We start from the raw sequence: 24,940 nt of genomic DNA on the forward strand, positions 1-24,940 counted from the left end.
TCATTTGGCGCCCACATTAAAAATTTTAGAGGAGGAGAGGAGCAGCTGTCAAAATAAATAAAAATTATCTTGATGTAATATATTTATAGTTCAATGCATTTTGATGGACACATTTAAAATAAAATGTGTTCAAATTCACTATTCAGTATTAGTCAAAATACTAAACACAACCGTTCATTGCATCATTTCATTTTAAACATATTGATGGTATCCTGAATTTAAATTATCCTTGAACAAGATCACCTTTTTACGACGAACGATCATTGTCCACATTCTCATTCATATGTAGCCGAAAAAAACTGTGTTTTTAATATGACCAGTATTTATTTCATATCATATTAGCGATAGAATTACACGTACGTAATCAGATTTAAGAAAATAATAATTATATTTTTATGTTACCTAGACATTTACGGTCATTTGTGATATCATAGTAATACAATTAATTAAATATGCATTGATAGCTTAAGCTAATGGACAAATGGAAATACGAATATTATAGTAGCTTTAGAATGTCAATAGGTAGTGGATACAGTAGTTGTCCACTAAATCAGGTTGGTGATGAAATTATACACGAGCGGTGAGGGGTATGTAAAACGACAAATTGTCTTATTTACCTTTCAAAAATGACGATAAAAAGTACCTATTTCAAGAATATAAATTAATATTAAATATTATTATTTACTAAATCTGACTATTCTGTATACTATTTTATATTCTGAGCGAAAACGGATTGACAGCCTAGGGTATTTTATAATACGATAGTTATAAAAGTTACATAATACAAATACCAATTATATCTACTGTACAACTAGAAATTAAAAGTCACATTTATGGCTTTTCTCAGAATCTAAAATATGTTAAACCTAAAAATAAATATTAAGTAATAAGCTAATAGTTTAAATAAAATTAAATTCATTCGTAGCTGACTAAACTCATATACCTACTAACAATACATTTTATAGTTGTATAGTTATTTTTTAAATTGTTTAATTTATTTTTGTTTTTTTTTTTTCAACTCTGATGCTTTTAATATTTTTAGATTTCCAAATTAAATCTCTAAAGGGTTCAAAATTAATAAAATTAATAATTATATAATTAACACAGTCAATGCACGATTCATTAAACTTATAGATATGCAACAAATCGCTTTTTATTTTATCAAAAAGAAATTATCGTATGCGTATAGAGTTAAGTCTCCGTATAAGTAAATAGTTATAGTTAGTGATTAGCAAAACAAGACTACGACAATAATAAAATTGTACTTCAATAATTTGTATCTCCCCGAACGTCCATTAAATTTAATATTAAATTGTTATCATATTTCTAATAAATTAATTTAATTAATCTACACTAAATGTATTTTTCTTGGAATTTTCGGTCTTGCAGAGTCATTGTAATCTTGATCTTGGTCTTAATCTTGCAACGAGACCAAACCAAGACAATTTTGCTCATCACTAGTTATAGCCAATATCACCATACTCTTTGAATAACATTATTATCGCATTAAGTGTTCATACCATCCTATTAAAATAAACTGGTCTTGTATCGCTAAATGGTTTTTTTGGATCTGTAGATATTTTTTCTAATGATTTAAGCCAAACCTTAACTTCAAATAAAAATTAAAGTTAACGCGGATTTTCATCCAAAAAAAGCACATCTAAAAGGATTTTAGTCGTTAAGTGAATTACGTTAGTCAAACAATCGAGCAAATTATTAAATTAATTAATCATTTTCACAGTTTAAGAAACTGTTCTAAATTGTAATTGAAGGGTCATGATGCAAGTATTTATAAGCGATGGCTACTTTATAACTAAATAATTGCATTGCCAGTTTACATGACATATTTTGAATGTATGTGTGCATCGGTAGTTTGCAGTAAAGAATGACTAGTAAAGCTTTTTTATCTTTTTCATAAATATACTTTAGATCTTTGAATTATAAGTACTTCTCTTTCATTAAATAAAAAGTTATTTTTTATAAAATTATTTCTTAGATTCTTAAATAAATATGGCACATAAAATATGGAATAAGCTTTATTATCATTAATAAAAAATGTGGTTTAACTTATGTTATTTTCAAATCTTTATATTTAGCCACAATACTAACACCTCGGTAACATATATTAGCTTTGACTACAAGCCCACACTGAAATAAATGTTTCAGTACGTTTGTAGTTAAATAAACCAACATAATGTACTTCACAGAAGTAGTAGGTAAACAATTTGCGATAAGCGACTTCTGTGACAAATAAAGTCCTTTAATCATGATTGCCACAGTTTGCCCAGAAAGTTGATTAGTTCTACCTTTGGAGCCTAAATCTTCATACTCTTCAACTAGTTCTAAATATTTATTGTATTCAAGAGTTTTTTTATTTTATTGGTCTTGACAAAATAAAACATTTTCATGGTAAAACAAATTACTAATACGCAACCTACTGAATTGAGTCTCATTTTATTTTATAAAGCATAAAAGATTTTCCCTATCATTTGTACCATATATGTATATTTTATCGACAATTATACATTTTCAAGTTCACATTGTTTAAAACATGCAAATAACTTTGATCTGATTTGAACGTTACATTGGCACGATAACGCACTATACATTAAGTTACATTTTATTATTATTATTTTTGTTGTGAATATGCTACTAATAGTAGATAATGCCATATTATTATTTTATAATATATTATCATATAATATTTTGCGATAACTGACAAAACCGCGTTAAACATGTTCTAAATTTGAGGCGCTCAAATTTCAGGCGTCGAGAACACCTGTTCGCTTGTGTAATTATAATATTTCGTATAATATAACAATATACATATTTTGCATTCAGCGTTCGTTTTAGGGTCGTTTACGATTCACTCATTGAATAATATTCATCAACGCTGTGTCCGTTTGAAATCGATCGCTGAATAAAAATATCGATATTGTTGCTGCTTACACGGAAATCTTATCTGATTTTAAGATATTATAATAATGGTATGAAAACTTTGATTTATTGTCGATTCTCGTTAAACGTAATTTTCCGGTAGGAGCTGATATTGTGGAGACCTCGTTGTTACCACCTGTTACCGGTGCAACTGTAGATTGCATATTGTATGTGTTCTACAAAAGTTATCATTAGATATTCTTGAGTCATTTTAATGACATACAGCGTATTGAAAGATCATCAGGAACCGTAAAAATATTTACAATAATATTTCACGGTACGCACATTATTCGTATTTTTATTTTATTTTTTTTTTTTTTGTAGTTTTTGATAAAGGATTAAAATAATATGAACATAAGATATTCAGCGGCTGTGTATCTCATAACATATTGTTATTTATTATTTAGCTTAGAGTTTTGCTCAAATAGTATTTTATTTTGATTTCGGGGTGCTCTCAGTTGTGTGTTTGAAAAAGGTTGCCGAGGAACGTAGTGGATAGTCGCAGCACGGTAAAACAAAACCCGAAACCCGGTATGCGGTGTCCGATTTTCGGGTTTGAGTCGTAACATTGTTCGCATTATGATAGTATGAATGAATACGTTGAATACGTTTAAATATACCACGGGCCGATTGTCGAGTGGTCGGGAAACAAATTACACACGTTATTGTAATATAATATAAAAACAAAACAAAACGACCCGTTATCATTGCTCACTATAATTATTATGATAAACGCACGTTAACGCAGATAGAGGATACAATAATAAATGAGAGCGAAATGGAGAGAGAATAACTATGGCCGGGACAGAACGAGAAAGATGGCGTGGGCGAGGGAACGAGACCTTCTGCGGCACAGAGGCGTCTCCCACAAGCGACACACAATGGTTGAAAAAATAAAAGCCGAAACTCGTTTTTCGCACCTCCTCGCAAAATTTACATTGTACTACCCACCCACACCGACCCCGCTGATGCTATTCCGCTTGTAATTTATATGCGGCAGCGCTGGTTATCTACTGCAACACTGCGTAGGTCGAGCATGCACACACACACACACACACACACATGCACATTGGCGCGAGAGTTTTGCAAACACAATAATATTCTAAATTTAATATAAATAACGCGCGAGTTGGCTTTCAAAATGCAAAGGGAACGCGTGTATAAATTCAGCTCGCATAACAATAATGCCGTGTATTGTATTGTTGTTGTTGCCGTTGCTATTATCATCGGAGTCGGATTCACCGCCGGTGGCGTGTATATTCACACGATTAAATTGTCGTCGTCGACCTGGGACGGACAAAAGCCTTTCGGTGCTTTCAGGACGATAGGTTTTCCTCATCTACTAGTGTTTATTATATTCTTTTTTTTTTTTTACGTTTTAACGCCGGCAGTAAACGGTGAAGTATTTTTTTTTTAAAACACCTTCCGCTGCCGTCGATTGTCTGCTTTAAATTATAATCCTATATATTTACATAATTATATTATAATATCCGATACGATTTATAACACAAGTGTACAATGGTGTTAAGTTTGGACCGCATTTTAACGTTTTAACAACGGTATTCACTACCCAGACTAGCATTTTATAATAATATATACATACATATTAAATATATACCTACAATGAACGCGACGTTATTTACGAGGCGAATAATCGCCCAATGGCCACCGTTGTAAATTTCGTTTATTGTTGTTAAGATCGAAGAAAACGTCCAACTACAACCACTTCTGGAAACCGATAGAGTCGAATTGAATCCAGTCATTCATATTTTCGAATTATAATTTAATTAATTTAAAATGATAAAACAAAACAAAATATGTTTAATTTTTGTAGTATTTTCTAGCACGATTGACCCTACTATGGAAACTTGAAATCCGATAATTCGATAAAATACCTATACCCTCTTTTTCGGACGTCCGTACAAACTCGTCAAATATAATCGAATTTTCTCAGAAAAAAGTTACAAGTGCCTAGATTTGGCAAGCGATTTGTGTGATCCACCAGAATCTGTTGAACAGTTTTGTTAAATCAAAAGAAACTGAGCCGATAAAAGTTTTTTTTATTTCCACATATAAATATGTAAGTAATTACTATTTTGCATTTTAAATTTTAAATTTCACCAATTTTGTCAAATGATGTAAACTGTACAGCCTGTACAGTGTACGTGTCAAAAACAGTATTATATAAAAGTGAACTTCTTGCGTTTCATACTTACCAAGTTTTCAAAAAGATTGTTTAAAAAAAAAATTAAATAAATAGTAAAAAGTTTAGTTTCAAACGATAATTATACCTACTACGCGTAAGTTTTTACTTCGTCTTTTTTTATTTTTTATTTTTATTTTTTTCATAAGTCTATAATAATATTTGTATAAAATACCATAATAATTTGTATTACTTCCAAATTTAAGAAAATAAATAATTTAAAACCATATTTGAAATAATTATTAACGATAGCATGATTGTATAATAGAAATGTATATTTATCAAGTCGTAGTCTTAAATTGTTCGTAATGTTTACTACGAATGTATTACTGATAATTGTAAAAAACACTAAAATTATGTATTATAATCCAAACAATGATAATATTTATTTTGTATGTGCCATTTAGATCGAATAACTTTAAAACTTATGAATTTATGACTGTTTATCACATTTATCACATTGTTTAATTTTCATAGTTCAAAGCAGAAGCATTTTTCTTATAAGATATTTTTATTGACGATAACTCAGCGTGGGGTGAAGTTATTATTGTATAAGTTTATATTGTTAAATTGCCATTATAAATGCTCGACGTCTAGACTGGCAGACGAAATACAATCGGTGTGGTGAGATTTGGCTAGTTATGTAGGAACGGGGGGAGGTACTTTAGATGAGTGTCTGTAAAAAATTTGATTTTGATACTAATAAATCTGATTTTATGATCGTCTCGTACTTAAATTTATTGGTAGTACACGTCAAATCTTTGGAGTATATTTTGAGTGAAAACAGCAAATCATCAGGAAAAATAAAACACAGTATTTCTGTCGAATATCATAATTTTTAAAATGTTTTCTTTTAATTGAAATATTTTAATATTTGTTTTAAAATTTTATTTTTGAAATGTATTAGGAACTTACGTATTGAAAATGATCCAAAAGATAAATTCTTTTTGCGGTTTGTGATATTTTTGCTCGAATTATCTGAACTAGGAATAAAATAACTAATGTAAGACTTAGTTTTCAGATTTAATGTAATTGAAATCGAATTATATATTTTCATTAAATATTTTTAAGATAATTATTTGCTATTTAACTTTTGAACATGGGATTTCCAGTCAATTATAAGCTTTAATAGTATGTTTTTATTAAAATTAATTATAATTATTATTATGTATAATATAAATATCACGATTTCACTAATTCCGTAGTCATATAATAATAATAGCAAGTTTAATTTATTATTTAATATTTTTATCAGATTTTTATTCATACGTACTCAACGTGGTATTATTATACTTAACTACGCTGAAAACTTACGTAATGGATACTTCAGAAAGTCATTTTACTATATACGTGTGATTAAAGTAAACTCGATTAAAAAATTTTGAAAATAAAACGCACGCTGACATAAAGAGGTTCTTGACTCACGCAGAGTTACCTTCGGCTTTATTAGTAATAATAACCGTGAAACGGTCGAGGGAAAACTTTTTTAAATCTCTGCAGTAGAATATTCTTGAAATTATTATTATTTAGAATGATGCCATGTAAAAATATAATATATCTCTACATTTAGCGTTTGAATATCGTTATAAAATAATAATATAGAGTAAGACAAAAATTCCTTGTAAATTAAAAATTTGATACGTTTTGCATGAATATTTTTGTAGAATAACGAACAATAGACATATGTATGCAACATTAATATTTTTTATTATTATTATAATTTTTTTAATATTACATTTTTGACGAACACTAGTTTAGGAGTTCTGGCTTAGATGACTATTTAGAAGAAAAAAAAACCATAATATACGGACTTTAACCAGGTTAAAATATTTTGAGAAAATTTTAAGTGACATTAAGTATAAGCATTTAAGGAGTAAATCTCCAAAGACTATTATTTTATATTGCTCACTGTATCGAAATCTTTTAGGAAGTTTTCGAACTTTTATTTTAAAGTAAAAATATTATATCCGTTACGGACATGTAAATGCGATACAACCATCGTTCGTCCTAAGTTAGGTATATGACTAGATCCGGTTGATCTGCTAAATGTGTTGAACGAAAAATCTTGTACAATTACTTCTGGCGGGTGATAGTTACCCATTTAGCAAAGAAATATTGCATGAATATCCTTTGAAGATCCATTTATATATCATAAAACATTAATTATTAGATATAATATGGTAAATATCATGCAGAAAATATCTTATATATATTCCGCACAAATAATTTTTTTAATATTAAAATCTTAGTGTCGTAAAATTATTATATAAATGTAGAAAAACATATATTATACATTTTAAATTATCGTCAAAAATCTTATGTATATTAATTGACAAATAAACAAAAATGTATTTAGACTAAATATAAAATATATATTTCAATGTATTATTTTTTCTATATGGGTACCAAACATCAGAGTTTTAATCAGAAAAGAAATGAAAAACGTGCAATGCTAATGTCGACAAGTACAAAACGTGAACAATTTTATTGTTAATGTAGGTATTAGGAATAATTAAAGAACAAAAATATTTTTATTGCAAGTATGTTAAATCATATATTTTTACTATTTTTTTTTATTTTATCTTAATATCTGTGTGTGGATATTATAGTATAAATCACACTGCATTTGATTCGATTTTTAACATAGTGTTAAAATTTACTGGAACTGTACAATTATAATTGTTTTTCATCACATCTACGGTTTATACATTTACCATAATCACCACAGCCTTGCTATCATACTACGTTTGTTATATCTTCGATACATATTTTATATTACATTGTATTTTATTAAATTGTAAGTGCAATAACATCGATACTACAACATATAAACAACTATTATATATAACTAAATTCCTGAAATAAAACAAAAAAGCGAAAACTGATGGTGTACTGTTTGGAATATATATTTCCATAGAAAAACTACAAAACGTGCAGCAATTTAGTGGAAAATAAAACTTTTGTTGAATTAATCTACTTAACTTGATTTGGATTTATAACTTTTTTTCATATGATTTGGAACATGCAGTAAAAATTTGCGATTTACACGATAATCTGGTATTTAGCCATAATACCGTTATTGGATAGATACGCACGTGGATGCATGCTACGTGATACTCGTTCTTACATACATTTATTTTATTTCTTGTCTGGCTTGTGAATTATTTCTAAGACGATTATCTTTTTTTCCTTTCGATGTTCACTGCAGTGTGTGCACACTAGCTTGCTTGCGTTTATTTTTTTATTCTCTGTTTTCAATACCAGTGATTCATCAGTGCGATTCAGCAGTCGCATAAAAATATATAATGATAGCTTAGAAGGGATGTAAGATATAATAAATATGCGCAAAACACTATGACCGTGGGAACGGTAAATGGCAGTGTATAATATTATGTTTAATACGCAATAGTTACATTATAGACTTGTACGATGTAGTTGTTGGTTGGTGTTCGAAGTATTCGCGAAATTAACGTTGTTTTCTTTTCAGACTAAGAACAAATAATATATTTAACCTCCATACAGCTCTTAACGTCGGTTTGGCCATTTATTTAACTTTAAGCTGTCGACAATGATAATAATATTATACGGTGTATATAAGATGTTTCGGGTTCAACAGAGGTGAACCTTTGTGGTTTGGTCGTCGTCATTAAAACACAGGGCGATTCACCTTCATTTTGTTTTCTTTAGCAATGAATTATTTTTTAAACTATTTTGGAATTTGTTAGTGATTTTAAGAATTATTTGACACTACTTAAAAAATGACACGCAGTAGTACAATATTCTTCAAATCAGTAATAACCCTTTTTACTTTAAATTATTAAACAGATAATTGTTTTTTAAATTTTGATTTATCTGTATCAAATTGAATTGGATAAATTCTAAGTTACAGATAAAATATCACGTATTAAAAGTCATAATCTTTAAAAATAAAAATAAAACAGACGTTAAATTGGATTTAATATTACTTATTAATAATAAGTTATTATACTGTAATATTTTTACAAACATACTATGGAATTTCGTTGGGTAATATAAATTATTAAAGATTCCAGATCATAGGCTTATTCTTTCAAATCCGTCATCATGTATCTATATTATCTTTTAACTTTTAAGCATTAAATAAAATAACTCGAATACCACTTGATTGAATTTAGATTTAGATATATCAAAATTTAAATTAAAAAAAAAAAATCTTCTGCTTAACAATTTATAGAGAAAATGTGTTATTCTCTTTTTAAAAATAAACAAGATTGCATCACCTCAGAAAAGTATAAAAATTTAAATTATTGTAAATAATTTCGTTTTTAAATGAACTATGATTCAAAAATCACAATTTGACTAAATTAGTTTTCAAAGGAAAAACATGAGAAAGTACGCATGGTTAATCACTGTATATATCTAAGTATTATTTCCTCGAAAAACTGCAGTAGTTTTGTTTTCCTAAAATTCAAATCTCTTGGTAGCGTACACGTACAGGGACTTTTCCAAACGTGCGTTTCACTAGCTTTGTACATATTAATCGCGCGAAAATACAAACCAGTCGATCTTTATTTTCTTTTTAAATATCTTATTATAATATCTAGCTTATATTATAATAACGATAATATTTGTATGACTTATCATATATTTTTCAAATTCAAATTTCATATACTTTTTTATGATATAGATTCAATTTCAATACTACGCACTGTAATTTTATTTATAAAAATATTTTAATCCTGATGTCTACATTTTCATATTAGCGGTAATGGCAAAGTACTCTATGCACTTTTAAATAATAATAATAATAATTTAATATAAACAAACCACGTATTGCGTTTTTTTCCTATCCCTCCCGACATGTACTCTTGTATTCTCTCCTCCATATATACAACTACGCTCTCTCTCATCCATCTACCATCATCAGACGTGGTAACCCCTATACCTTCACGACCGTAAACTTTTTAACACGGTTCGTTTAAGTCGTCGGCGGCACCACTCAATCAAGACCACTTTTATTCGCGTACGCTCCGTCGCGGTAACGAGCCCGCTTGTCGAGCGAGATTTTTATTCTGTCTCTTTTTGTTTCTACCTACAGCTCTCTTTCACTATCCTACTCAACAGTGCCGTGTCAATCGGTTTTCGCTTGAACAGACTACACTATAAATGTACACATATATATAAATACATAATGTATATATATGCAATTCATCGTGTTTAGAGGTCGTTGTTATAGTCGTGTAGTGTGCAACGTGTTAAAACGAAAATCGTGTACGCGAGTGGCGTGAAAAAAGTAGCATATCCAATGTCGACTATCCACCTCCATGATATAGCTTGTGGTTTTTCTCAAACTGTTGTACTAACGGGATGTTTAAACCTCAGCTTTTCAGATAGTTCGTGTGTCAGAGACGTATTTAATGGCGGGGATAGTTCCCGCGCCAGTTGGACATTTTTTTCTAAATTATAAATTCTTATACACATTTATAGATAGCATTATTGTAACGATAAAATTATATTAATTTAATTATTCCACTCAAGTATTAATAAAAATGTTGAAAAAAATTACGAAGTTTATATTGATAAGAATCATTTGGTTAAATATAATTTTGTTTATATCATTAATATATAATAAAAACTCGAATAATAAATTAATATTCAGATTCCGTTGTTCATATAATATAAATAAAACTAAAATAATATTATAATGTATAACAAGATAGTTATATTGTTTAAATAAAACCTAAATTTAAACGGTAAATCTAAATTGTTTATTATTAAAATACAAAAAACTAAAATAATACGATTAATTATAAAAACGCTATTAATAGGTATTAGTTATAATATAAATCAATATTTTATTATAATAATTATTAATACTTAGTTATATTATTTAGTATTATAATACAATTTAATTTTATATATATATATATTTTTTTATTTTAGTTTCGAAAAATAATTCTAATATTAACATAATTGCAATTATGTAAAATTGATATCATGTTTCAGTAATAATATAACTTACAAGTTCAGTGGTGTATACATAGTAGGCGGGAGATTTTATAACCATCTATCTTGACTTTTATTAACTATATTATAAAAATAATGATATGTTTATATATAAAATATTATATACTATAGGTACACATTTTTATGGAATCAACATTGTTCTGCATTAGAAATCGTACGTGTTGTTGCATATATTTTTGAAGCTAGATTTTTTTACATTTTTTATCATCAATGTAAAATCTGTCATTAGATGTTTCACTAACTAACCTTGATCAATTTCATTATTATTAAATCAATATAAATATTTAATGTCATGCACTAAAAAATAATTTTCATAAGTTCTTGAATTTAAATAATTGTTAAAAATAATTTATGTACTTTGTTGTCTCTGCCGAGTATATTTTTTTATGAAATTATGTATCGTATCATAAGTGTATGTGCTGTTTAATATAAAAACAATACAATTTATATTTCAACAATTTCTAAATTTAGCAATGGAAAGAGGATTTATTAAACAATTAACATCCGGGTGTCAAGAACCTGAATACATATTTGCATATTCAGGACTGTATTATATCGTGTAAACATATATCAATCGGAAATAATAGAATCAATCATCTAATTTTAGAACTTAAGTTTAACATGAGTACATGACTTGGTAGGTATGAAAATGCGGAGCAATGTCAACAATCAAACTATACGAAAGTATTTTGGCAGATAGTGTCAATGCGTATAGGATATTTGTGTACAAATTTGGAATTCATGTTTTTAATGCAATAACGTTGTACTACTTGTAAAATAATATGGTATGATTACACAATCTCGTACATAACATTACATAATTCATCGCCAGACGTTACGTTTATGTACCTATTTTATTAATTATTATTTATTATAATAAATTGTATAGGTTAATGCTCGGCGACGTGAATAGGCAATATAGGTACATGGCCGTCGTGGGTCAGTTGTTTTTTTTTTTATTAATACTATTGTTTATTATTATAATGTAATAATGATGGATCATGGTCAAACGTTGATCGATTAATTGTGTAAAAACTATTTTTTCTTTATGTTACGTAATAGTATAATCTAAACTTAAGAGTTATCTTAAATTTTTATTTTTATTTAAAACCGTTGATAAAATATTATTACACTATTATCTATAGTAAATCATCTGTTGCTCAGCAGTCGATCCTGATGATTTCTCGACGATAAATGATGATAATGATAATGATGGGGAGAAAAACGATGATGATGATAATGATGATCTCAAGCACGTGTAAACGAAACGAACACGGTTTTGAACATCTATAAATAACGTTCCGTTTAGACTTAGATCGTGTAGCAGTTACACAGTCGTGTGTCGAAATACGGCTTTTGTTTGTGACAAACGAGTCAGCTGCAGTAGTGGCATTTTAATTTCGATTCCGAGAACGCACCTACACATACCATCTGTGCGGATGTGATGTTCTTCGCCGTTTAACCTCTCAACGATATTTTAAAGTTTCACATTTGTCTTGGGTTGTGGCGTGGCAGTGTTGGCTCGACGAAATTGGTTTTCCCTCAACACCCAATCGCTTGTTCGGCGTTTAGTTGTGCGTGCGTGTGTGTATAATGGTTGGTAAGGAGAGGATGGATGTAATTTTCTCGTCGGGCACGACACCACGTACGTGAGCGAAACGCGTTTTTGGAAACCTCGTTAAAAACGAAACGTAATTTTATGTCTAGAAGCTTCGGATATTAAATCGTTATACGCGGCGACAACAGGTGGACACTGAGCCTAATGATTTCAGCTGTGGTCACGATAATATAACGTTATAAAATTTATCTTGGTTATTTAAACAAATTTTACTCGACGCCGTTCCGCGACGATGACCGAATATACGTTTTTATATTATTTTACTATTATTATAACGCCAGTGACACGGTATACAATATCAGTTATTATTATATACGAATCGTCTAAACGACTTCACACAGATATGATGTCAATAATATTAATGCAGATTTCTAGCTGATGTTTAATAGCAATTTGTTTATTTCGTCAAAGGTAAGATTTTCAGTTAGATATTGAACTTAAAATCACAATGACACCATCATTGCTTAACCGATGATATTGCAGTGGAGTTTATGAGATGTGCAAACAACATATTATTATAAATATTATAATATAAAACTGCGTATCTGTTGGTCTCAAAACGCCTCTGCCAAAAGCAACCTGTACGCGGGGTCACCGTCGCTACAGGTTGCCACTGAATCAACACGCGAATTCGTCACGTCTGTAAGTCCGTTTGGCAGCGTTGGCGGCAACAGTAGTGGCGATGGTGAAGTTTGATTCGGTGCCATTTACCTCGTTCGACAGAATGATGCAATGTATGCATAAATACGCACATTGTGTATGCATTATGTCCGAATAATAGATCAGGAATAGTATAAGGTAAAAACTTTCGACAAAACAACGTCTCTAATTCATTGTAACATATGTTTTTATAAAATTTTACTCTTTTTTTTTTTTTCTGTAACAAAATTATGTGGAATAAAAATTGGACCGTAAATTAACTGAGCTAGAACTAATGCGTTGAAGTTTCGTTTTATTGTTTTGTTAAATTAATAAAAAAAAATGAGTCACTCAGTCTTAGTAATCACTTTGCAGAATTACACAATGTTAGAGATTTTTCGGTTACATTTTAGTTTAACCGTATTTCATACGGTCAAAAAAACCCATGAATTATATCTTGCAAAAATGTGTCAACTCAACGTTGATCTATTCAAAAAAAATGTCTGTTACCTCTATAAGAGTTATTTTAGAACTTCTCTGTACTCGTATTATTTTATTGTACTTTGAATTTATTTTTCTTTTATTCTTGGTTGTAATATTTAACTGGAGCTACTTTAAATTATATTTATCATAATATAGTATAATAAATAGGTTTTATTATGCATAATCATAAGTATAATAATGTGTACTCATTATTCATTTTTGTATTATTATAATATATCATATTATACTTAAATATTATGCACTCTACTTAGACCCCTACGGCGTACCGTATATTTATACTAATGAATTAATGTAGCTGTTTGGATGTTATGTTTAGCATCTCATTCATATTCGAAAAATAATATTATTTAAAAAAAAAAAATAAATTATCTTGATTTGTTACGTTTAAAATAACACGTTTTCATACTATCTCATACAAATAGCTAGTCTATAGGCATGCCTATAGCCTATAGTTATGTGTCACGAGATGTGTAATTAACGTTTTCGTTTTTGAAGAACTTAAACAAATCCACTAGGGCAGTGTTAAGTAGTTTTCAAATGTGAAAAAAATATAATTGGCAATTGTAATTCATCCGAAGTGAAGTCAGAAAGTCGTCGTCGCAGTTTTTGACGCAACAGCTATTGTTCTATGGACATACTTCAGTATATTGTAATATTATAAAAGATAATTTACCATTGTATTATGTGTGACGGTAGATGTTTATTTATATTTCCATTGAGTGTTATTATTTATTAAAACAAGTTCTCATCCTTTCAAATACACAAGTAAAGATATTTTATGAAATATTCCTAACAACGAACTTGTGGTTAGGAGACAAGGTGACCGTTAACCATAAACTTGTTCTTCTTCGTTTCAATTAATACGCGTGCACGCCACGTAAATATTTTAATTTACATATTCGCGTTTTGTATACGTATCCACGTTTAGATATGAATGATAGTAATTGTTTTCATGTATTCGTTTGCAGATTATTTGAAGTATTGTTATGAACTGGATCAAAGACAAAGTTTGTTCAAGGAGCGTAGCAAAGAAGAAACGGAAGCCGCTCATGACTTACTCGAACTCTCCAGGTAAGAACTTTTTTCATAACATAATCCCGATAAATATATTATTTTTTAATCAAAAAAAAACCAGAGTTGCAGCCTTAAGTATTAAAATATAAAAATAAAAATAATAACAACTAGTTTTAGGTGTTGTCCATCATCGAGTTACTTCTAAAATCAATAATGAAACGTACAATAAAACATATTATAAATCAGAAATACATATATCTATAAATGACTAATAAATAATTAGATAAAACAATCAAAAAAAAAAAAAAATTATTATTTTGATAATTAACTAAATACTTTAAATAGACAGGATAAAATGTGATATTGAAAATTATTTAACAATTAAATAATTATTATAAATAAATCTAGTTTTTTTATTAAAAATTAATTTATTAGTAAATAAATTATAATAAAAAATTGCAAATACATTAAAATTGATTTAACTAGAGTACCTTTTTCGTCAATAATATTATATTATAAAACCTGATATGATTTATACTATTTAATTTAACTCGGTAACTATTAAAGATAAACGATTTCAAATAATCATATCTTTTCAATATTAAAAAAAAAAAAAAAAAAAAAAAAACTCAATTTTAAATTACAACTTATCTATATAAGTATTATATAGTAATGGATTAAGATTTATTAGGGTTTAAGAGTTAAAGCTGGTCTTTAGTAAGTTTTACCGATTTTTTTTCAATTAAAATAATTCAAATATCATTGAAAAATAATATTATATTATGTCTCCTGAAACACGCTATCTATGCATTTGCATCAAAATCGTGGGGTCGATTTACCATTAACTTTTGTTCGTATTTTTTTCTATTCATTTTATCTAAGAATAACATTGAACAGTTAATGCAACACGTGTATTATGAAATTATGTGATCGTCAACCGTTAAATTGCAATCATTAGACGAACGTTAAATTTTGCGGTGTTAAATTAAAATATATTATTATTATAATTATTGCTTCGGGACTCAATACTCGCATACGATACTCGTTAACAAGGTTTTCATGTTAAAAAAAAAAAAAAAAAAAAAAAAAAATACATTGACACGTACATAAGACCTATCCGACAAAAAATTAAATTATTTATTGACAAATTTTAAATAAATACGATTTTTAGTACTATTACGTACGAGTAAGCGTTGAAATAGTGATTTTTTGATCGTCAGGTTGTTTAATTCCGAGATATAAAAATATTATGCCAAAAATAATTTAAAAAAGACATAAAATTTACTCTGTAGAGATTAGTAACTTTGAAAATTAAAACAATCCTTTGAAATTGTTATTATTGTGCGAGCAAGAATTTTACGAGGCGCGACGAGGGGCTTCTTTGAAATCAAAATAACTCAGTTAAAAGTTTCGTTTCTATACGAATTTCACTGTACCCACAAACATTTGTGACAATAATACTCGCCATTCCAGTTTCATATTTTTTCATGTAAAACTTACTCTTCATTGTGGTAACTTTAAAACTTTCACAAAGACAGATGTGTTTTTGTTTTTTTTTTTTTTTTAATCGTTTTGAAGCAATAATAGAATAAAAATTGTGTTCGTTGTTGTACGAAAACTAACCGTAAAAAAATTAAAATAAAGAAAAAATGCACGTATTTGGTAAAACGCGTTCGGCATAGATATAAGAACATCTGTGTGAAGGTTGCGCACAATAATATTCTCATAACTTTTTTTCTCCGTTGGTCTTTATAAATTGGATTACTCTACATGGAGTCTGGTAGAAAATCAATGATCTCGTCTACCTTTAAAGTATTTTATGCGTGATAAATACATATATAGTATATAACAGAAAGAAATAAATGATAAATGTATTAGACTATTTGGAATATTTTTTGTTCGTATGATTTAATATGAATATATTAAATTTCTATTTTATTATTAATAATATACATGATAATTACATTCGAAAAGCAATCATTACAATAAAACTTATCAAATACTAAAACCTACTAATTATTATTGTTACTTATGTTAGTCTTTACAAATTACTGTTTATAATTAATTAAATGCATAAAAACTAACATATTATATAAAAATAGACGTGTATTGACTACCTATACTTATATTTTATATATATAAGTAATGATATTTAAGAATATTAAATATTATTATGTTAGTTAATTCTCTATTTTAATATTATGAAAGTGAATAGTCTGTGAAAACAAAAATGTAAACTAATTTGATAGATATTTTATACGCACAAACTCTCTTTCGTGGCAGTAATAATATATAATTTATTTTTTAAAATATCATAACAATATAAACGACCTAATGCTCCATGCGGAAAAAACATCTGTGATGCTTCTTGGAAAAATTGTGAGAGAAGATATATACCATTATAAGACGGTTGGAATTGCATTTTGAATAAACTAAGAAGATTTATTTCAGTATATACGTATAATAATATCACGAATACGGTGAAACAAATTTCCTTAAACTCGAAAACGACTGAAAAATTTAAATAAAATTTAAAAAAGTCAAATCTTGAATATCGAATGCATGATTATCATGTATCATAATAATAATAAAATGATCAGTAATAATTTGAATGTTGTTATTAAAATAAGATCTCAGATTAGATGTAATTTTTTGCTACATCTACAGTGACCGGTGAGATGTGTGATCTTAAAAGTAGCTTTTTCCGCTAAGACACAGCACAACACATTATGACTGGTTAGTTGCAACATACTTAGACGATTTTTAATGTGATCTATTCGATTCGTCCGTAACAATAACGACAATAATATTATTTATATTGCGTACAAAACGATTTCAAAATAGTTTGATTAGTTCGCTCTTCGATCATCTTTAGTTGTTTACGAAGAGTAATATAACTACTTGTTATTTTATCTAGACGATTGTTGTGTTATAAATTATAACTTATAATATTTAAGACATGATATAGTGGATGGATTAATCGTTAGTTAATTGTTATAAGAAAAAAAAAAGTTTTTTTTGCAAAACAATTACTATTTCATACTACGATGCAAAACTATTTCAAAATGTTAAAACTCACATGCCATATTTCAGTATTTTATCACTACAACACTGCTGTCACTTGTCTTCATTGCTAATTTATAATCATAGTTAATTGTTTGGTTGTTTATCTATTCGCGCAGATCGTTGCCGCCACTGCCACCGCCGAGCACTGTGACCATCGCTGCGCCCACACCACCCGAAACACCTTTAGGCTCAGGAGTAGGTGATGGGTGCCCAGCTTCCCCGCAATTCGTGTACGTTTCCGCGGCTGTCTCGGATGCGCCGCTTACACCACCCGCCTCAGAGTACTCATCAGATGCTGAGAACATACCAGCGGACGCGGGAAGTGGGACTTCGAACGCCTCGGCCGTTGTAGTGGCCACGGCCACAGCCACGACCACCGTCTACAACTTGATCGATTACGTCATAGAAAGGAATGACAGCGGTGCGTACGATCCGTTGCTTTCCAGAGACTTGAACGTCAAGACCGGCAAGACGACGAACGTGGAACACCGCCGGTCGACCTCCACCACTACCACCACCACCACAACCACCCAGGTTGTGGTCGGATGTAACTCCGGAAACAAAGGTCAGTATATAATAACATTGTTGAAATTAAAACTCGGGTGGATTTAGGATTTAGGTATTGGCATACATAAATAGCACCCCTCCCTGTAGGAATATTTGCGACCGCATTAACCCGAACTCGTGTAACACTTCTAAAACTCTGTAAAAGATCAAACAACCGAATTAATCAAAACCCGAATAAGCCATTACGGTTAACCGGAAATCAGATTAAATTTGAATAATAATTATTGAGGGACGATCGTTTTTATTAAATTGGTTAGACGAAAATATTCTCGACGTGTTTAATGAGATGGATTGTTTTTATGATAAGTGTCTGAAAAATATCTTTGTGCGGTATATATTTATGTATTTACGACACCTATTTGATCACTCTTCATTTCTTTTAGGATTTAACCTCATTATTAAACACTGGACTTAACCCGTATTAACCCGGATAATAACTACAGTTATAAACACTTACATGTTGGTTCAAATTATATATTCCGGTGTTTAAACACCTGAGCCATTTTCAAATGCAAAATCCTGACTTTATGATTACTTTATAATACTTTAATATAAATATAATATGCATGTTACATTAGATAAATAAAAACGCCATACTTATATTATGTCAGCATCGACGTCGTGTACCTATGTCTATAATTTAAATAGTTAATTAATTCGTATAAAAATCAAAATTTATTTCTAAATAATTAATATAATGATACAACGCAGAAAGTTAGTACTAAAATACAGTATCGTATACTTTCTTATGTACGCTTACAATATTATATTACAAATATAAATTATTTTATATTTGTAATATTGTATTTTATTTTGTTTAGATATGAGTAAGATATTTCGAATTTATACGTTTCGGATCAATTATACTGATACATTCAAATTTATTGCGAGTAGTCGAAAAAGATAAAAAATCGTAAGAACCAAATCACATGCGAAATTTTTTTTCCTGTGCGTCTAAGTTTTGATAACTTACTAACAAAATCTCATGGGATTTACTTTATTTATTTTAATAAATATTTTGATGAAATCGTATAATAAGAATATATTATTAAATGTTAAGAAATAATATAACAATAATTAATTGATAAAAGGAATTTCATAAGAAACATAACGAATACAATAAAAGTAAATAACCAAATATAATGATTTGAACTCGTTAAATACTTATATAATTTTATTGAAAACACGATTTAAATATATTTAGTTTAATACAATTAAGTATGATTAATTGATTAAATATTTTTCAATACTGAGTATAACCAAATTTGAGGAAAATTCTTGAACATACTTATTGTTGGAAAATTCATTGCCGGTTTCCACTTCAACGAAAACATATTTTTCTAAGTGATACATTTCATAAAAACTTTGGAACTACCTATTTAACGCAAATCGTTATGCTGATTTCTCCTGCTGAAACGAGTGAATTAAAATTGTATATTATTTTTTTATCCCAGTTGATTCCGGAAAATTATTTGAGCATCATATTATATTAATTTTATTAAAAAAAACTGTCCACTGAACTAGAAAGGCGCCAAATGCCTAATGATTTCGGCATAAACAAATAAAATATCAAAAAAAAGTCTTAAATTTTGGTTTTAATATTCTACGAAAATTTACGGACTTAACTAAAAATCGGTTTTTCTTAAAAATTGAATAGTAGTCGTGGCTATATTAACAATAACAATCGATTGTACATTCATACAACACATACGTATAGTAATGTTGATTAATATAATGATGATAATCGCGTGAGATGTGACGTTATACATTATTTCGTACAATACTTGTTGAACTGCCGACTCGAACACATCACATTTGTATTAGGTATTATCACCGTGCACGGTATATAACAGTCGTAACTGGTATAGGCGTGTGTTCGCTGTTTCAGTTATTTCATTATTAATCAAAGCATTCGAAATTCGTCGGCGCTGTGCATGAATAATTCGCGTTCTTCGCCGGAAGCACCCGAGTGCGTTATAATATTATGTATGTTTATATATATGTATATTATAATATACGATAGCTCGTGTTATATGCTCGCGATATAATTAATTGAACCGCTCGCTACCATCGCCGCGTTTCATGTATATTAAATTGACCTGTCTCGGCAAAATTTCAATAATTCAGCGCACTGGTGTGAGCTGGAGGCCTGTTCGTGCCGTCGTTCATTGAGATGTACTCATATTATTAAAATATTATATACGTATAACGTCAACAAATACGATAAATCATACGAAGGAAAAAAAATCGTCCATCAACGGTGAATCAGTGTAACTCACATACACACGCGAAGTGTACCGAGAAGAAACAATAATAATATCTCGGACGGTATTTGGAATGTAATATTTTATTAATATACGAACGGTTAACGAAAAGATATTGAACAGTAGACATTGGAACGTTGGAAAGAATTTTTTTTTTTTAATTAATTCCGCGGGGCGGACAAAAACGCAAGAATGCCAATTTTATTTCCAAGAATATCGCATAAATTACAATAGAAAGGATGTACGAATATCGATTTAAAAAAAAAAAAAACCAGAACATCTTCTTATTATTTAAGACAGGTCAATTCGATGTATGACCTACCAGAGATGGACTTTTCATTTTCATTTTAAAAATATTTTCGTAGATTGCTATTCATTACTTTTATATCCCTAGAACATATACGTAATATAAAGCAGATACTCTTTGAATCATATCAACATATTATATCATATGTACAAAGGTGTGCAAGTTAATCGTGAAACCTACTTAAAATAGTTAAATTAAATTACTGTTAAGAATGTTAAGTCCTAAATTGAAAGTTCAGATAATTCAATTTAATATGAAGAAAATAATTGAATCAACTCGGTTAAAAATAAGTTAATGTTTTATTTGTTTAAATTATCATATACCGAAACGTCTTATACATAATATATATAGTGATTTAATAACGTAACATTTTCTAAATAATTATATTTAAGCGATTTATTACTAATGCATTCTACTATTTATGTTTTCTTGCTTACTAAACAACGATTTAGAATCGTAGTAAAGCTCAGTAAAGTATACTTTGACGTTTGTATCATCTCAATAATTTTTAAAGCGACAAATAAAATATATTTGGTTAGTTTTGCTTAAAACCATCAGGGCAGCGTGACCAGACATAAAAAAAAATCAAATCGTTAGTTTTAACTGCAGAAAAAACTAAGTCATGTAAAATGGATGCTCAAATTTTTCAAGTTATTAAATAAATTATCACGAAATTGAGCAATTAGCAGAGTAAAAAAAAGTTTAAACTACTAACTTTTGACTCGGCTTTTAATCTCCAACTAGGCGCGCAGTCTCCACGCCCGCGCTGTTGGACTATTATCGGAAATGTCGCGGGACTTAATACGTAATATCAATTGCACAACCTATTTCTATGTTCGTGTCGAATACAAGCTACCGCGATTTTCGGGACGGCATTTGCATTTCGCGCGCGATTAAAAGTTTCCCAATAAAAAAAAAAAAAAAACAAAAAACACCCGAGTTTGTTTTAGTTTTCAGCAAAACGAACTTTGCTACCTTACCCACGTGCATAATACCGTTAATATCGTTTTCTCGTACAAATATAAACGCCGCGGTGACCGGGCGCGGCCCCGAGACGGTTTTTTAACGCGCAATACCGCTAAAACCGTAGTCGTCGCGATGTCCGTTGTATTACCGCAGCGGACTATCGATTTTTTTTCCCGCATATCATTATGCGCACGGCGCACATAACATGCTTGTTGTGCGTTTACGTATATATAATATAATATATATATATATATATAATATTACATACACAATATAATATTATAATATAATATAATATGTACGACACGTACCCACGTATAAGGGCGTGCACGCCTCTCGTTCGACACGAACTTCTCGGGACGAAGTTCGAGAAATCGTGGCGTGGAAATCGGACGGGGAATCGCCCTCGATTACGGTGGCCAGCCAATAGTGACGTTTAATCTTTTTTCACATCCGGAATATTGCGGGCCGCGTACACAGCGCGTAGGTCGGAAATACTTCGGCGTTTTCGGTAGTTACCGTCGTAAGTGTGGATATACATGCTGAGTACGTCATACGCGTTTTTGCGTGAAAAAAAAAAAAAAACAATAAGATAATATAACCTATTTATTTTTGAATTGAATTGTTTATATTTCGTTTTGTGACGTCTGTAGTACAATTTTGGTTGCCGAATTTTCCGGCTCTACCCGTCCGCAGTATTAAACTAAAACGCAATAATTTATATTATAATATAAAATACAATAATTTTTATAGTTTAATGACTTTGTGAAAAAAAATCGTAAAATTATTTAAATGCTTCGCCGAAAAACTGTAAAATGTAAATACAATGCATCCCTTTCCCTTCACCCCTCGACAAAAAATGAAAATATGAGCGACGCGGGAACACTTAGAGAAATATTTGGAACGACTCGGTGATATTCGACATTTATGAGTCGGAAATTGAAAAACAAGTAATAGAAAGTTAACTATGACTCTACGGATCGTGCTGAAAATATAGATATACATTTCATGAAAATTGTTCAAACTCTATAGATATTCAAAATGATCATCTGTAGTCGATATAATTGTTAATTATTTGTTTCTTCGTTGTTTGCGTTAGCTGTACATATTTTTAACACAGTTATTTCAATTGTTTTGATTAAATATAAAATACACATGTTATATTATATTCAATCATAATAGTTATTTAATTTAACAGATTCTCCGGTACCTCTTGTGAAAACCTTGTTCAAATCGATATTATTTATAAACTTTTCTAGAAGAACAAACAACCAAAATATATTTGTGTGTGTCAAACTCAGTATTAAATTTAATTTGTAACATTTATAAATCATAGTATTTTATTTAATGATGTTCAAAATAAATTAAACAATTATAAATATAATTTTGTGAATCAGAGTTACCAATTAGGAATCAATCGTGATACTTATATTTGCATGGTATGCAATATGTCTAATTGAATTCGGACCAAAAAAGAGCATGATCCGACGACCGACCATCGATCAATATATATCAAAAACAAACCGGTGATCATTCGCCGTTTGAGTTGATGAGAAAGGCACATCGTGGTTTAGGTAGAGAAAAGGTGAGAGAGAGAGAGAGAGAGGAAGTATTAGAATATTCAATTGACTAGCAAAGACAAACTGTACGCCATTTCGACTCATGTAATTGAAAACACCGTATTCAGCGTATTTGATACAGTAATGTTATTCAAATTGAGTGATCGACTCGATGAATTCCCACTTTAGTTTTTGGTTCAAATTGTATACTATTATGAGTACAGAGTTTTTTTTTTTTTAAATTTCAATTGGTTGCACGAGGTAAATAATCATTTACTATATTTTGTGGATTTCAATATATGAATCAATGAAAACTCGTTTTATTTAATCAGTAAACCCTAACCAACCGCTCTCCAAATTCAATTGAAACGAGTACATGTATTTTGAAAATATTTATCTGGCACGATCACGGGTTAAGTATATTTATTATTGTTCAATATTCATTATATAAATTGTTTTCTTTTTCGTAGAAAAAAAATTAAAATCATAATTTTAAATTTAAAATAGCTACATTTCATAATAACGAATGGTATACGTAGTTATAAAAAAATAAAAATAATTTTCCTATTTATATTTTAAAGTGTTTAAATTCAAATTTTACCCTGCGTGATTAATAATAGTGTTTAAGTCACTAAACGTAAATTGGGAAGATTATACTTGAAACGGAATCATACCTACTGCACCACACTACTATATGATTCTACTTACCAAACTATGTTTTTATCGAAATCTTACTAATTTTTTTAAGGTTAATGATTTATTCAGTTTTAAATCAAAGAGTTCTCTGTCGAAAGACTCTAACGAAACTGGTTCTGTGTATATAAAGGCGCGTACACACTAGCGTAACAAAACAGTGAACATGTAACACGTAACAATGTTTGTGTGACAAAGAAACAACAAATCATCGAACTGATCATCTTCTAACAAATGACTCGATCCGGATTGTCGGTATTATGGCGAAACATCAAAGGGTGATGCGCGTCACGTTACAACTCTCTATGGACGATGAACGACAAATCATGTAACACCATACGAATATAGTAACAAACATACATTATTTGTATCAAAATTATAAAATATATGACTATATAATATCGATATTCGATTGTCGAAATAACTATTTATAATCTATATAGTTGATATATGATTATTGTATATAATGTCTGTATAATATTTATAAAATCCAACCCAATGCAGCGTCCATTTTTATTTCCATTTATCATAATAACATCCGCGTTTAGTTGATGATTAACTTCCTAAGACAAACCGCCAGTCTAGCAACACGTAACT

At 29.2% G+C, this 24,940-nt stretch overlaps 1 pseudogene; it reads left to right on the top strand.

The window, feature by feature from the left end:
- LOC112601165 overlaps positions 1–24,940 on the top strand; it is a 49,996-nt pseudogene that overhangs the window by 21,030 nt on the left and 4,026 nt on the right.

The sequence above is a fragment of the Melanaphis sacchari genome, unplaced genomic scaffold, assembly GCF_002803265.2.
Source record: "Melanaphis sacchari strain LSU unplaced genomic scaffold, SCAv2.0 Contig75_pilon_pilon, whole genome shotgun sequence".
Classification (NCBI taxonomy): Eukaryota; Metazoa; Arthropoda; class Insecta; order Hemiptera; family Aphididae; genus Melanaphis; species Melanaphis sacchari.